General features: G+C 45.0%; 1 protein-coding gene across 3 annotated transcripts in view; it reads right to left on the bottom strand.

Annotated features, from left to right (window-relative positions):
- The window catches only part of SH3GL2 (SH3 domain containing GRB2 like 2, endophilin A1), a 175,315-nt gene that overhangs the window by 5,433 nt on the left and 152,004 nt on the right, over positions 1-17,878 (bottom strand). The window lies entirely within an intron of this gene.

Here is a 17,878-nt window from a genome sequence, read left to right as displayed (position 1 = left end):
TGCGGCGTCTAAAATGCTGAAAACACATGCCTGTAGCTCAGTGGAGCTGATCGGGACAATTGCAGCAAAACCAGTGGGGTCCAGATCAGCTGAGAGGACGGGTGCCTCCGGCTCGTCTGATCGGCGCTCCAATAATGCAGGCAGCTTAGGCCCATATGTGGCCCTAAGCTGTTGCCTTGAAATACGACAGGGCTCCGAAGAGAGAGAGCACCATACGCATTTGAGGCCTGAATTAGGGATTTGTATAGGGGTGGACATAGGGGTATTCTACGCCAGTGATGCCCAAACAGGGTGCCTCCAGCTGTTGCAAAACTCCCAGCATGCTTGTACAGTCAACGGCTGTCCGGCAATACTGGGAGTTGTTGTTTTGCAACAGCTGGAGGCTCCATTTTGGAAACAGTAGAATACCAGACATTTTTAATTTTTATTGGGGAGGGGGGCTGTGTAGGGGTATGTGTATATGTAGTGTTTTTTACTTTTTATTTTATTTTGTGGTAGTGTAGTGTTTTTAGGGTACAGTCACACGGGCGGGGGATTACAGCGAGTTCCCGCTGCAAGTTTGAGCTGCCGCGCAAAATTTGCTGCATCGCAAACTTGCAGCCTGATACTCACTGTAAGCCCCCTGCCCATGTGAATGTACCCTGTACATTCACAGGGGGGGGACCTCCAGCTGTTGCAAAACTACAACTCGCAGCATGCACAGTCTATCAGTGCATGCTGGTAGTTATAGTTTTGCAACAGCTGGAGGCACACGGATTGGGAAACACTGAGTTAGGAAACAGACAATGTTTCCCAACCAGTGTGCCTCCAGTTGTTGCAAATCCTCTACTCCCAAACATTCTCAGGCATGCTGGAAGTAGTAGTTCGGCAACATCTTTAGAGCCAGATGTTGCCGAACCACAACTCCCGGCATGCTTGGAGTTGTAGTTTTGCAACATCTGGATGACTACAGTTTGCAGACCACTAATACAGTGGTTCCCAATCTGTGCCCTTCCAGATGTTGCAAAACTACAACTCCCAGTATGCCAAAACTGTCCAGGCATGCTGGGAGTTGTAGTTCTGCAACATCTGAAGGGCCAGATGTTGCAGAACTACAACTCCCAGCATGCCTGGACAGTAAGGGCATGCTGAGGATGTGTAGTTTTGCAACATCTGGAAGGGCACAGTGGTCTCTAAACTGTGGACCTCCAGATGTTGCAAAACTGCGACTACCAGCATGCCCAGACATCAAGGGCTGTCTGGGCATGCTGGGAGTTGTAGTGTAAGGGGACCAGATGGAGCAGTCCAGATCGCTTTACGGCGGTCTGGACTGCTGCAAAGGTCCCACGACGCCGCCGAAGATCAACTCACCTGTCGCCACCGCCGCCGTCTTCTCCGCCGCCGGGATCCGGGTCTTCAGGGATGAGGTAAGTATCGGGGCCGGGCCCCAGCACTCCCCCGTCCTTCGGTCTTCCTCCCGTCTCCAGACTTCCAGGGGCCGGGCAGGGTGGGAGGAAGTAACCGCCCCCCCCCCCCCCCCCTGCGATTGGTCGGTTAACCGACAGATCGCAGGGGATAGGAGGAGGTGGCAGGCTTGCCACCTTGCTCCTATACTTTAGCATGATCCTGGCTGTCTGTGACAAGCGGGATCATACAAAATTACCGGGCGGTCAGGTCCCAGAGACCCGATCAGCCCGGTATCGCCGCAGATCGCAGGGGCGATTTCCCTCACGATTTGCGACGATCACCGACATGGGGGGCTTACATGGCCCCCCTCGGCATTTGCCCTGGATGCCTGCTGAAGGATTTCAGCAGGCATCCGGTTCCGATCTCTGCCCGATGCGTGGCAGGGACCAGAATACGCCAGGACGTACGGGGACATCCTGGGTCCTTAAAGCCCAGGGTGCCAGGATGTCACAGGACGTCCTGGGTCCTTAAGGGGTACTCCGGTGGAAAACTTTTTTTTTTAAATGAACTGGTGCCAGAAAGTTAAACAGATTTGAAATTACTTCTATTAAAAAATCTTAATCATTTTAGTACTTTTTAGCAGCTGTATGCTACAGAGAAAATTCTTTACTTTTTTAATTTCTTTTTTGTGTTGTCCACAGTGCTCTCTGCTGACACCTGATGCCCTTATCATGAACTGTCCAGAGCAGGAGAAAATCCCCATAGAAAACCTATGCTACTCTGGACAGTTCCTGACACGGACAGAGGTGTCAGCAGAGAGCACTGTTGACAACACAAAAAAGAAATTCAAAAGTAAAGAATTTCCTCTGTAGCATACAGCTGCTAAAAAGTACTAAAATGATTAAGATTTTTTAATAGAAGTAATTTACAAATCTGTTTAACTTTCTGGCACCAGTTCATTTAAAAAAAAAAAAAAAAAAAAGTTTTCCACCGGAGTACCCCTTTAAGGGAAGTCACTTACTCCCAAGTTCTCCCTCCCATGCAGCTGCGCTGAACCACAGAGCAAAGCAACAACGCCAGAGAGTGTGGAGACTATACTAGGCCAGGTCAGCCACATAAAATGTGGAGGAGAAATTAGGCAAATTTTTCCACAATTTATATCCAATCCCCTCCATTTTATTTTTAGTCAATAAACATAAAATTGGGGAGGTTTATCAAATAAGGTTATGGGAAATGAAATGGGGGGGGGGGGGGGATTTCACCATTAGTTTATTATATTGCATATTGAAAGTGCAATATATATGTCCATAATCCCAATGGCACACTTTTTCCCATAAAACAGACACACACACACATTTATATAATTATTCTGTAGGTCCATATGGTTAAAGTGATACCCTACTTATATAGGTTGGATATTGTCGTACTTCGGAAAAAAATCATAACTACATGCAGGAAAATTTATATGTAAAAAATTCTCATCTTCTAACCCCTATAACTCTTTTACTTTTCCGTATACGGGCCGGTATGAGGACTCATTTTTTGCACCGTGTTCTGAAGTTTTTATCGGTACCATCATGTATTCATCAGACTTTTTGATCGCTTTTTACTAATTTTTTCATTAAATAAAAAGTGACCAAAAATACGCTATATTGGACTTTGGAATATTTTTGCCCATACGCCATTGACCGTGCGATTTAATTAATGACATTTTTATAGTTAGGACATTTCCACACGCAGCAATACCACACATGTTTATTTTTATTTGCACAGTTTTTTTTTTATGGGAAAAGGGGGGTGATTCAAACTTTTATTAGGGAAGGGGTTAAATGACCTTTGTTAACTTTTTTTCCCACTTTTTTTTTTGCAGTGTTATAGCTCCCATAGGGGGCTATAACACTGCACACACTGATCTTTTAGCCGGATCCCTGCAAAGCCATAGCTTTGCATGGATCAGCGAGATAGGGGCTCGATTGCTCAAGCCTGTAGCTCAGGCTTGGAGCAATCAAACCCAGATCGGACGCGACGGAGCAAGGTAAGGGGGTCTCCGCTCGCGTCCTAGCTGATCGGGGCATCACAATTTTATTGCGATGTCCCGTTCAGCCCGACTGAGCTGCCGGGAAGCGTTTACTTTCAGACGCGGCGGTCAACTTTGATTGCCGCGTCTGAAGGGTTAATAGCGCGCGGCACAATGATCAGTGCCGCACTCTGTTAGCCCAGGGTCCCGACCCAGTGTGATGCGAGGTCACGGCGTGACCCCGTTTTAAACTCCGGGACCGGGCTCAGGGCGTACAGGCACTCCCCGAGTCCTTAAGAGGTTAATAAATTTGGTGCAAACACATTTCCACCACACAAAGTAAAAGGTACAAAAAATAAAAAATTGTTCATTTCCGTACCACTTGTTCTAGTCATTTGCCCAGTCTAATGAAGGAAAAAGCTGAAGTTGTGCCAGCAACCATAATATAATTCTAACCGCTTATTGATATGTACAAAATGCAACACGGCAAGCACACAGTGAGATAAACCTTCACCAGCTTAAGTTATCAAAGCATTTTATCAGGCTTTAACAAAGCTCCGTTAAGCTTTATTAATGTGACATTTTACCAAGTACATGCTATCTCGGCATTTTATCAACTCCTGATGTTGTCTGATTCTGTGTTAACATTCTGCTAAGTTGTTTTAACAAGATATAATCAAACTGAGCTCTGCTGCTGTGCCATTTTATCGAGCCGCGTTATCCGAGCTTTTTATCAGGCAGAACTATGAGCCAGGTAATTTTGCTAAGCTCTGTAATCATAACATTATATCACATTTCTTCTGTTTTTATTTTTATTTTTTTAGTTGATCTACAGAAACATTCTAGGCTGCTATATTATAGAATTACAGACAGGTAAACTAAGCTTTTTCAAGAAATGATTCTATTCATGCAGGTGTATAACAATACTGCATTGTATGCAAGTTCATAGAATTTATTATAGCTTGTCATATAATGATAACACAGATTGAGACTTTTTTCTACTATTGTAGTTATACTAGAACAGCTGTCTTTTTACCCCTACGCATACACTCCCACACACATATGCACTCTCTCGGGGAAAAGATGGCCAGAAGTCAAAATGATATGATGCCAGAAAGATGAGGAGTAAGTCTTGTACAGCACATTCAGAGATAACAGTGAAGCCAGTTTGAGACAACCATCTAAAATTGCATTGAAAATGGTCTTCTAGAGCGATGCTCTAATGTAGACAGCCAGTAGGCATAGTATATGAAGAATGGAAAATCGATTACAGATAAAGAGTGGTAGTCTGAAAGGGATGGTTATGGCTACCATGATTTCTTCTTTTTTTTCTGGAAAATAATCATGGACAGCTAACATTTTTTTTCTTTTAAAAGAACATAATAAAACTTCATAATAATTGATAAAGATTAACACGTCTATAGCTCAAAAATGGAAATACATATGTATCATTTGAATTGACCTATAATATGATCATAATTGCAATAACAATCTGCACAAGCTTCTCCAGGTTCACAAAAATAGCAGATGCAATCATTTTATTCACAATGGAATAAAAGGCTGCAATTTTGCGAGACTATTTTGTTTTTGTCTATATGGTGATTGCTAGGTGTCCATAAATTCCTGCATAATGATGATGACCAACATCCTGCATATGTACCAGTCAATCTATCAATGAATGGGTTCTATATTAATTTACTTTAAATGTTGTGCCCAAATCAGTTATTGTAAGGAGCATCCTAATAAGAGTAGCCCAATAGCTATGAGTTTGCACTTTTAAAACGAAAGTGCAGATTTAAAAAGTGAGCATGTAATTTGCTAAAACTTTTTAACTTTTTATATACTGTAGATAATAACTATATATATATATATCTGTAATATAAAAAAATTGGGTGAAAATATGCTGTCTTGTCCCTGCAAAATACAGGAAGTGTGGGAGGGACAAGCAGGGCTCTGTGCAGGCTTCTGGTTTGTCAGTCTGCCCGGTGGGCGAGCCAGGGGTGAACCAGCGGCGGTGAATGAATGAATGAAGCCTACATGTGGGACATGTCGGCTTCATTCATTCATTCACCGCCGCCGGTTCCCGACATGTCCCGCTCTGACCTGCTCCAAGAAGATGAGGAGCAGGCAGCAGGAGGGGAAATAGGGACACGGGGGTGGGGAGAATAAGGATAAGCACACTGGGGCCAGGGCCAATTCATTATTATATGTATGCATGGGGGGCATACATTTGGGGGGTCAAAGTAGTAGTTTGAAAACCCCGCCGAGAGCCCTGAATGGCTCCTCGGTGGCGGCCATTCAGGGCTCCCGGGGAGGATTTCAAAATTAAAGTTTACACAGTAGTATGTACATTTCAGGGGAGCGCAGCATGCCGCCCGCTCCCCTGCATTATAACTGCTGATCGCATCGGGTCTCAGAAGTGAGACCCGATGCGATCAATCCCTTATTCTCTGTACCACTACCCCTAATATGGAACAGACACTGTTCCATGATGGGGGTAGTAGTACAAACACTAATGTAGCCTCCCCAGCCGCTGGCAGACTCCCGCACCTGGGAGAACTACTACTTCCATCATGGAAAGGAGTATGTTCCATGATGGGAGTAGTAGTAGTCCCTCAGCACTGCAGGAGTCTGCTGATTTAACCTCTTCTGAGCATGCTCAGAAGTAATAACAGTTCAGAAACGGATATTAAAAACCAGGGGGGCAAATGGATGACAATAAAGGTTCATCCGTCTGCCATAGACTTCAATGTTAAATTTATAATATCCGTTTCTATTCCGTTATTTTTGACGGGAGAAAAAATACTGCATGCACCGATTTCTCCCGTAAAAAAAAAACAAAAAAACGGAACAGGAAGCAAACGGATAATATGGATAAAAAAGGATTGGAAAAAAATCCCATTGACATCAATGGGATTATTTTACAGCTGTTTGCAACCCGTTTAACCCTTTAAGGACTCAGTGAGTACTTGTACGTCCTGAGTTCGCTCCCGTTCTATAACACTGGGCCACAGCTACCGTGATAGGCCGTGTGATACGATTCTGACAAGTTTGTGTGATTGTCTGATTTAGCATAGCTAGAGTCATGATGAATTGTTTAACGAATAGTAATGGCTCTTGTTCTCTATAAAATTGTATAAAAATAAGGGTTACTTAAGTTCAGAGCAACAAGTTCTGTGACTTATCTGCACATGAGGAGGATGGATGGTGATTGGTTTAACAGTACTGATCCCACGCCACCCCTTCTGGTAAACAACTACTGGGCATGCGTGATATGTCACACTTATATAACATGGTGTGTAAAAAAGCGCATAACCGTAAGCGCGCACAAACAAGACTTAACCCTAACTAGTAGCACATGTGATCACCGCGTCCAATTATTGAGCATATACGGACTGCACAAGGCGTGGTAAATCAGGGCCAAAAACTCTGGTAACTCCCCGAATCAATGGGATTTCCAGCCACAGCGGACGCGTTGTGTGATGCAGACATAGACGGGTACCTCCTACGATCGATGAGGAGTCCCCCAATCACGGAGTGATGATAAAATATCCGGTAAATGTATTGATTCTTACTTCCATGATTCATTGTTTATATTTCACTATGTTTAGATTTTAGCAAATAGGTAAATAAAATATGTCTTATGCTTAGAAGTGTGCCTGTTTTGTATAACCGTGAGCGTTTTGAGGAGTTTTCACCTAGTTAGCAAGATGCGGCGTTCAAAGTTGATCGCTGTGTCTAAAGTGAAACTAAAGTGCTGGCGGTCCGCTCAGGGGGCTGTCCTGGACCGCCGCAGTGAAATCACAGTGTCCCAAACAGCTGTAGGACACAAGGAGGGTCCCCTTACCTGCCTCCTGGTGTCTGATTGCCAAATGACTGCTCAGTGCCTGAGACCCAGGCACAAGCAGTCAAGCAGCAGAATCATTGATCAATGGTTTCCTATGAGAAACCATTGATCAATGCAAAAGATCAGTGTGTGAAGTGTTATAGCCCCCTATGGGAGCTATAACATTGCAAAAAAAAAAAAAAAAAAAAAGTTAACCCCCTTCCCTAATAAAAGTTTGAATCACCACCCTTTTCCCATAAAAAAAAAAAAAAAAGAAAGAAAAAAACAGTGTAAATAAAAATAAACAAATGTGGTATCACCGCGTGCAGAAATGTCCAAATTATAAAAATATATTGTTAATAAACCACGGTCAATGGCATGCGCGCAAAAAAATTCCAAAGTCCAAAATAGCATATTTTTTGTTACTTTTTATATCATGAAAAAATGGAAAAAAAGAAAAACAAACAAAAATGGAACTGCTAAAAACTTTAGATCACGGCGGTGCAAAAAATGAGCCCTCATACCGCCCCATATGCTGAAAAATAAAAAAGTTATAGGGGTCAGAAGATGACAATTTTAAACGTATACCGTATTTATCGGGGTATACCACGCACCGGCCTATAACATGCACCCTCATTTTACCAAGGATATTTGGGTAAAAAAAGTTTTTTACCCAAATATCCATGATAAAATGAGTGTGCGTGTGTGCGCGTGTATACCCCGATATACCCCCAGGAGAGGCAGGGGGAGAGAGGCCGTCGCTGCCCGCTTCTCTCCCCCTGCCTTTCCTGGGGTCTAGAGCGCTGCTGTCGGCCCTTTTCACCCCCTGGTTATCGGCGCCGCTGCCCGTTCTGTCCCCCTGACTATCGGTGCCGACACCGATAGCCAGGGGGAGAGAAGCGGCGCCGACAGCCAGGGGGAGAGAAGGGGCAGCGGCACCCATTGCCGGCGCCGCTGCCCCGTTGCCTCTCCCCATCCTCGGTGGCATAATTACCTGAGTCGGGTCCGCGCTGCTCCAGGCCTCCGTCATGCGTCCCCAGCGTCGTTGCTATGCACGGCGCGGCGCTCTGACGTCATGCGCCGCGCCGTTCAGCGCATAGCAACGACGCCGGGGACGCACGACGGAGGCCTGGAGCAGCGCGGACCCGACTCAGGTAATTATGCCACCGGGGATGGGGGGAGGCAACGGGGCAGCGGCGCCGGCAATGGGTGCCGCTGCCCCTTCTCTCCCCCTGGCTGTCGGCGCCGATAACCAGGGGGTGAAAAGGGCCGACAGCAGCGTTCCCAGGGAAGGCAGGGGGAGAGAAGCGGGCAGCGACGGCCTCTCTCCCCCTGCCTTTCCTGGAGGTGTATCGGCGTATAACACGCACACAGACTTTAGGCTAAAAATTTTAGCCTAAAAAGTGCGTGTTATTCGCAGATAAATACGGTAAATTTTCCTGCATGTAGTTATGATTTCAGAAGTACGACAAAACTAAACCTATATAAGTAGGGTATCATTTTAATCGTATGGACTTCCAGAATAAAGAGAAGGTGTCATTTTTACCGCAAAAATGTACTGTGTGGAAACGGAAGCCCCCAAAATTTACAAAATGGCGTTTTTTCTTCAATTTTGTCACACAATTTTTTTCCCCGTTTTGCCGCAGATTTTTGGGTACAATGACTGATGTCATTACAAAGTAGAATCTGTGGTGCAAAAAATAAGGCATCATTTGGATTTTTAGGTGCAAAATTGAAAGTCCTTAAATGGGAACTGTCAGATACAAAAACTTTTGATGTGTTGTAAAGCATGCAAAAGCAATTGGTTTTGCAATTGCTTTCATTAGAAAATGTTTAGTATTTCATACTGAAAAAGCCAAAGAACTGCTCCCCCCTGCCTGCTTGGACACATACTAGTCCTGCTGTGTCCATGAGTCATCACCTACGTCATGGACACACTTCCTTGACTGACAGCTGTGAGCACAGGGCTCACAGCTGGAGGAAAAATCCTCCCACTGTCAACTTGTGTCCTGGACAAGCTGGGAGTTGTAGTTTTGCTAATGCCAGGGGAGATGTGAGCAGACAGCATACTGAGGGAGGGGGACCTGCACAGTGAGGCTATGCCCCCTCCCTTTTGAGAGTGAGCTAAATTAAAAGTGTAATAAAAAAAAAAAAAGGTGCTAGACACAAAAATTAGATCTACATGGTCAGGATTAGGTACAGAGTGATATACTAAAAAAAATGTTTGACCTGACGGGTTAAAAATGATCAAACAGATTGCAGAACGGGCATTTATTAACAGAGGCAGATGGCCGTGTGAACAAGTCCTAAGTCTTTACAAGGTTTTCACATACTGCTGCTGGTGTTTTGGCCCATTCCTCCATGCAGATCTCCTCTAGAGCAGTGATGTTTTGGGGCTGTCGCTGGGCAACATGGACTTTCAACTCCCTCCAAAGGTTTTATATGGGGTTGAGATCTGGAGACTGGCTGGCCACTCCTGGACCTTGAAATGCTTCTTACAAAGCCACTCCTTCGTTGCCCGGGCAGTGTGTTTGGGATCATTGTCATGCTGAAAGACCCAGCCACGTTTCATCTTCAATGCCCTTGCTGATGTAAGGAGGTTTTCACTCAAAATCTCACGATACATGGCCCCATTCATTCTTTACTTTACACGGATCAGTCGTCCTGGTCCCTTTGCTGAAAAACAGCTCCAAAGCATAATGTTTCCACCCCCATGCTTCACAGTAGGTATTGTGTTCTTTGGATGCAAATCACCATTCTTTCTCCTCCAAACACAACGAGTTGAGTTTTTACAAAAAAGTTCTACTTTGGCTTCATCTGTCCATATCACATTCTCCCAATACTCTTCTGGATCATCCAAATGCTCTCTAGAAAACTTCAGACGGGCCAGGACATGTACTGGCTTAAGCAGGGGAACACATCTGGCACTGCATGATTTGAGTCCCTGGCGGTGTAGTGCGTTACTGGTGGTAGCCTTTATTACTTTGGTTCCAGCTCTCTGCAGGTCATTCACTAGGACCCCCGTGTGGTTCTGGGATTTTTGCTCACAGTTCTTGTGATCATTTTGAGATCTTGCGTGGAGCCCCAGATCGAGGGAGGTTATCAGTGGTCTTGCATGTCTTCCATTTTCTAATAATTGCTCCCATAGTTGATTTTTTCCCACCAAGCTACTTGCCTATTACAGATTCAGTCTTCCCAGCCTGGTTCAGGTCTACAATTTTGTTTCTGGTGTCCTTTGACAGCTCTTTGGTCTCGGCCATAATGGAGTTTGGAGTGCGACAACTGAGGTTGAGGAGAAGGGTCTTTTATACTGATAAGTTCAAACAGGTGCCATTAATACAGGTAACGAGGGGGGGGGGGGCGCGTGGTCTGGCTGCCTAGCTGTATGCACGCGTGAGTGCTGAGCTCCGGGTTTAGCACCGCTATAAAGCGACATTTCTAGCATCCAGCTTCAAGATTTATATACCCTAGGGTGTTGGAGCATTAGTAGCATGCCTACCACGAGAAAGAAGAGACTTGCACAGCAGGCAAAGTTATCGAAATTCTACTTTGTGCGGAGAGAGGAGACCTCCCAAGATGGCGCCGGGCACGGCCTAAGGGAAACTTCGCGCCGCGCTCCTTCACCTGACTCACCTCGCAGCCCTGCAAATAATTCACTACGCAGATCTACTTCTGACCCTACCTTGCTGACAGGGTAAACACGGGAGGAGACACTGGAGGACCGGGATGCCACCCGACGATCCGAATCTCCTGAAGCAGTGAACCGAGCGGTGAGTGACACAGAGCGAGATAACAGGGAGGCCTCGCACTCAGATGCATCATCCCCCTCTCAGAACCCGCTCAGACAGAGAGTGCGATTAGACTCAGCAGATAAATCAAAGCACTCCTTATCTAGAAATGACAGCTTAACATCTGGAAACACAGGAGAGGAAGCTTTATTAGCTCTACCAGTCTCTAATGTTACATTGACTGACACTGCTATGAAAGAGATGCTGCTTTTGCAGCACCGATCTATGCTGCTGGACATGCGAACTTTGATTAACCCCATAAGAGCTGACTTAAGATCTAGGGAACAGAGTGGATCATATGGAAGTAAAATTTGGGGACTTTGCAAACTCCCATAACACCTTAATAGACGCTCACAACACATTAGAGGATGAAGTACTCACTCTGAAAGCAAAAATGGCTGATCTTGAAGACAGAGGCAGGAGAAATAATATTAAGCTACGAGGAGTGCCTGAAACAGTCCAGCCTCAGGACATACATGTGCATGCATTAATTAAAACCACCCTGCCTGAATGCTCAGATAGCGACCTAGAAATAGATCGTGCACATCGGGTACCGCAACCCAGACACCTGCCGGATACTATTCCTCGTGACATTTTGTCGAGGGTTCATTTCTTCAGAGTGAAAGAAGCTCTCATGACTTTCTCCAGGAAAAATGGGGGCCTCCCTGCCCCGTATCATGGTGTACTACTATTTGCAGATCTATCAGCAGTGACTTAACAGCTTCGCCGGGACTTATCCTGTATTACAAGTGCTCTGAGACAAGCTAAGATACCATACAAGTGGGGTTTCCTGGAGCATCTGCTAGTTCACTACAAGAACGAACATCACCTCATTAGATCAGCGGAAGAAGGAAAGAAGCTCCTTAACACTTGGAAAACTGCATTTCCGGATCCACCTGCCAAACCCCCATCCAAACTAAGAAGAATGGGCTACAGTTCGCTGAAGCTGGACTTACAGGCAGAATTCCGCTATAAGGTGAAGAACTGTGTAACGGATTGACGTTTCTCCGGTGTGCGCAGCTATAGGCTGCAGCATGGACAGTTACCCCCTGTTCTTTGACAGACCTCGGCCTGTCACAACTCATCTGACCAACAGGTTTATGCATGTTATGCATTTGTTTTTGTTTCATGTGTCTGTTCTTATGTTTATTTGTTGGTGTATGTCCAGTCTATTTCTTTCATTGCATTGCTGTGTCTATAGAGGGGCAGGCGCCCTTGCTGGGAGGTGCCAAGTCTCTTATACATGATTTGTTCTATTTTACAATGTATATGATTTTTTTACTATTATACAATGGTACTACAGTTTGCTAGTCTCAATACCAATGGCCTAAATAGTCCTATTTGTGGAGGGAGGAGAAAGCTTTAAAATGTGATGTCCTGTGTCTCCAAGAGACACATCTTTTGCAACAGGATGCCGTCAGATTGTCTCACAGAGCATTACCACATCTTTTTCACTCACACTATCATTCTAAAGAAAGAGGGGTGGCAATTTTAATTAAAAACACTGTAGCATTCTCTAAAATAGCAGACCATGCGGACCCACTAGGGCGGTTCTATATATTGATATGCTCCCTTAACAATGTTACATATACAATTGTATCGCTATATGCCCCCAATACAGCAGAACTGTCCTTCTTTCGTAGAGTGGCTCGGAGGGTTAGATCAGTGAGACAGGGTCATGTGATTATGTGTGGAGACTATAACTTTACTGTTGATCCGCAGGTAGATACTACTTCACATGTGATAAGATCCTCCCCATCCTTAGCAATGTCTCTGTGGAAGGAGGAGTATTATGACATATGGCGTATACATCATGGTGGGGAGCGTGATTACACATTCCATTCTGGGGTGCACAATGTCTACTCCCGTATAGATCTTATACTGATTGACAGATCCCTGTTGTCACTGGCAAAGGAATCTTCCATAGGTTTGATCAAATGGACAGATCATGCAGCTATAACTTTAACAATATCAGAGCAGTATGATTCCACTCAGACATATATTTGGAGAAGTAATTCCTACCTACTCTCAATACCACAGCATAGGGAAAAGATTAATTCAGATCTGACTGAGTTTTTTTTTAAATATAATGCACCTTCTTCGCCCAACCCCAGTATACTATGGAATGCATACAAGGCTAGCATTAGAGGCTCTTTCATCAAGCAGGATGCGATACTAAAGAAACAAAAAGAAAAACGTATTGCAGACTTGCTGTGTTCCATCCAGGAGACGGAATCTAAAAATAAATCCTCACCCTCCTCTACTTTAGCGGATTCCCTTAGGAACCAAAGGCTAGAACTCAGGGGCCTGCTATTAGAGTCTTATGAACGTGCCTTTCGTAAAACCAAAGCAACTTATTACTCACCGAATAACAAGGCAGGGAAACTACTTGCAGCACGTCTTAAATCGCGGCAACTAAAAAGCAGACTCCCATATAAAAAAAATTAATCCGCAAACTAACCTAAAATTGCAAGCACCAAAGGATATAGCAAATGGGTTTCAATATTACTATTCCCGCCTCTACAATCTTAGAGATTCTATATTTACCTCGCCAAATTTAGAAGCAGAAACGAATTCCTTCTTTCATCTTTGGACCTTCCTAAATTAACACAGGCACAATTAAATCTACTTAACTTACCTATTACACCATCTGAAGTAGAAACAACAAAATCCCTCCCAAAAGGTAAAGCTCTGGGGCCTGGCGGGTTTGCCAGTCATTATTATAAATGATTTAGGGCCATCCTTTCGCCATATTTGAGAGATTTTTTTCAAGTAGCGCTAGAAACTGGTACCTTTCCAGCTGACAATTCCCAAGCGTTACCGTATAGACCCGAGTATAAGCCGAGACCCCTAATTTCAACCCAAAATCCCAGGAAAAGTTATTGACTCGAGTATAAGCCTAGGGTGGGAAATACCTCATCCCCCCCTGTCATCATCCAGACCCGTCATTAACATCCTCATCATCATCACCGCCTGTCATCAACCAGACTCTCATCATCATCCCCTTGTCATCATCCCACACATCCCCCCTTCATCATCCCCTTGTCATCATCCCACACATCCCCCCTTGTCATCATCCCACACATCCCCCCTTCATCATCCCCTTGTCATCATCCCACACATCCCCCCTTGTCATCATCCCACACATCCCCCCTTCATCATCCCCTTGTCATCATCCCACACATCCCCCCTTGTCATCATCCCATACATCCCCCCCTTCATCATCCCCTTATCATCCCACACATCCCCCCTTCATCATCCCCTTATCATCCCGCACATCCCCCCCTTCATCATCCCCTTATCATCCCACACATCCCCCCCTTCATCATCCCCTTATCATCCCACACATCCCCCCTTCATCATCCCCTTGTAATCATCCCCACCCCCCTTCATCATCCCCACACCCCCCCTTCATCATCCTCTTCTCATCATTCGCCCTCAGTGGTCTTCAACCTGCGGACCTCCAGAGGTTTCAAAACTACAACTCCCAGCAAGCCCGGGCAGCCATCGGCGTTGTAGTTTGAAACCTCCGGAGGTCCGCAGGTTGAAGACCACTGCGGCCTTCAACATCATCCAGCCCCCTCTCACCCCCTTTAGTTCTGAGTACTCACCTCCGCTCGGCGCTGGTCCGGTCCTGCAGGGCTGTCCGGAGAGGAGGTGGTCCGGTGAGGAGGTGGTCCGGGCTGCTATCTTCACCGGGGGCGCCTCTTCTCCGCGCTTCCGGCCCGGAATAGAGGCGTTGCCTTGACAATGACGCAGAAGTACGTTGGCAATGAACGCACCTCTGCGTCGTTGTCACGGCAACGTGACTATTCTGAGGCCGGGCCCGAAGCGCTTAGAAGAGGCCTCCCCGGTGAAGATAGCAGCCCGGAACCACTATCCCACCGGACCACCTCCTCACCGGACAGTCCTGCAGGACCGGACCAGCGCCGAGCGGAGGTGAGTACTCAGAACTAAAGGGGGTGAGAGGGGGCTGGATGATGTTGAAGGCCGCAGTGGTCTTCAACTTGCGGACCTCCGGAGGTTTCAAAACTACAACTCCCAGCAAGCCCGGACAGCCGATGGCTGCCCGGGCTTGCTGGGAGATGTAGTTTTGAAACCTCTGGAAGTCCGCAGGTTGAAGACCACTGCGGGTGGGGGAGTTCACTCGAGTATAAGCCGAGGGGGGTGTTTTCAGCACGAAAAATCGTGCTGAAAAACTCGGCTTATACTCGAGTATATACGGTAATTATTACCTTACCCAAACCTGGAAAGACCCCTGATGTGCCCCAAAATTTGAGGCCTATTTCATTACTTAACCAGGACATAAAAATCTACACAAAAATATTAGCGTCCCGTATAGCTAATCTACTACCTCATCTGGTCCATGTGGACCAAGCGGGATTTGTCCCATCCAGACAAACATATTTCAACACCAGAAGGATGCTGAGAGTAGTACACCATGTCTCCGTTAGAGGGACAACCATGTTGGCTTTGGCCCTAGACGCGGAGAAGGCGTTCGACCGCCTTCGGTGGTCTTTCGCCTTCTCCGTCCTCCAACATATGGGCTTTGAGGGGTCAATTGTGACGGCCAGAGTCGCTGTATCATAATCCTACGGCTAAGACCTTTGTGAATGGGGAATTATCGGATAGTTTTTCCCTAACAAACAGCACTAGACAAGGGTGCCCCCTGTCCCCCCTCATATCTGTGTTGGCCATGGAGCCTTTGGCTCAAGCGATACGAAGGGATGCGCGGATTAGAGGGGTGGAAATAGGGGGAAGGATACATACTATTTCTCGCTATGCAGACAATGTTTTTCTGTCCCTAACAGATCCAGAGAAGTCATTGGAAGCAGTAATGGAAATAATCTCCAACTATGGTAGGCTCTCCTACTACCATTTAAACTCATCTAAAACCCAAGCCTTACCAATTAATATGTCCCCACAACAAATTGCCCTTTTTAAATCCACATACCCTTTTGACTGGAGAGATAAGGGGATTGATTATCTGGGCACTACATTAGCAGCATCTCCATCCTTAATATACAAACTAAACTATGATTCCCTCCTGGAGGAAGTGCAGAAGGAGTTGGAGGATTTCTCTAAAAGTGAGATTTCATGGACCGACAGAATAGCCACTTTTAAAATGTTCGTTCTCCCGAAATTTTTGTGTTTATATCGCACCCTGCCTGTTGCTCTGACAGACAAATTCTTCACAAAGGCCCACTCAATTCTTTCTCAGTTTGTCTGGGGTTATAAGAAACCACGAATAGCACTACATATTATGACAAAAACTAGAGACAAGGGAGGATTGGCTATGCCAGACCTAAAACTATATTACATAGCGACACTAGTATCTATGCTTAAGGGGTGGGTACAACCTGATAGTGACACACCTTGGATACATCTTAAACAGTCCTTAGCATCACCTTATGTGTTGAAGGATCTACTATACTTATCGTTTTGGAACTTACCTTTACCTAGAGGCCTGGGTCCAACGGTGACAGCAGCACTTGGGGCATGGCATTCATTTCACAAAATATCTGACTCGGGTACCATACCCAACATCTCATGTCTTTCATTAACCCTCATTCAAGCATTACTACCACAAACTGACATGAGTGGTTGGATAGCAAGTGGTATAGCTTCAATAGCAGATATTTTTCTCAGCAATACACTACAACCCTTCCAGGACATTTGTACTAAATTCTCCCTACCTGCTACTGACTTCTTTAAATACTTACAAATACGCCATTTATTGCAGGGGATGTCATTGTCAGGTCTCAGGATGGATAGACTTGCCTTCCTATATATAACACGAGCCCACAGGGGCCTTAAGCCCTTCTATAATGCCTTAATACACCATACCTCCTTTGTAAAATCCCACCCTCTTAGAAGCTGGGAGAGGGACCTACAATCCTCATTTACTGCAGAGAAATGCCAGGGAGCCTTTAAAATGTCACGCTTATACATAAAATGTTCTTCACATGTTGAGTCTGTTATGAAAACGACTTTGAGATGGTATTAAACCCCAGATCTTTTGGCCCTTATATACCCATCGATTTCTTATAACTGCTGGAGGGGCTGTGGTTGCAGAGCGTCTCTGCTGCATGTATTGTGGATGTGTCCTAGCATTCAACAGTACTGGTTGCATTGTAAGAAACTGTTGAGAGAAATATTCCCCTGGCCAACCTTATGGTCTCCCCAATTGGTACTCCTCTTGATAGGGGTGGATAATATTCCTCTAAAAGGAAGGGCATTGACTTGTATAATATGTGCAATTGCTAAAGCTGTATTACTCCGAAATTGGAAATCAGCCGAAGTCCAGAACTCAGAAGACCTACTTGCGGCAATTGGACTTACATGTACATATGAGAAAATTATTTATTTTGGGAATGACACTTACAATAAATATCTCTCTAAGTGGCACTACTGGCTGGTATCTCCGTACGACCAGAAGACACAATCCAACTCTGTAGTGTGATATGACAACACTTACTAATAGGCCAGAAACAACTATATCTATGTACCTATAGAGAATACTATTATAATCATTCACAGCCTTGCAAAAGTTACTTTTCAGTATGATGTTTATCTAATAGTCCTTGTCATAATAATGATAAGATAATAAGTGATTATTCACCAATGTTGATTTCACTGTTTTAATGTTATATTATTGTGTACTATTGTTACAGTATCACAACGGTTGCTGGGTATACCTGGCTTGTTTGTACTTTTCTTGAAAAACCCAATAAAAATGAATAATAAAAAAAAATTAAAAATATAGGTAACGAGTGGAAGACAGAGGAGACTCTTAAAGAAGAGGTTACAGGTCTGTGGGAGCCAGAAATCCTGCTTGTTTGTAGGTGACCAAATACTTAT

The sequence above is a fragment of the Hyla sarda genome, chromosome 1, assembly GCF_029499605.1.
Source record: "Hyla sarda isolate aHylSar1 chromosome 1, aHylSar1.hap1, whole genome shotgun sequence".
Lineage (NCBI taxonomy): Eukaryota > Metazoa > Chordata > Amphibia > Anura > Hylidae > Hyla > Hyla sarda.
This window is presented reverse-complemented; position numbering and strand designations above follow the sequence as displayed.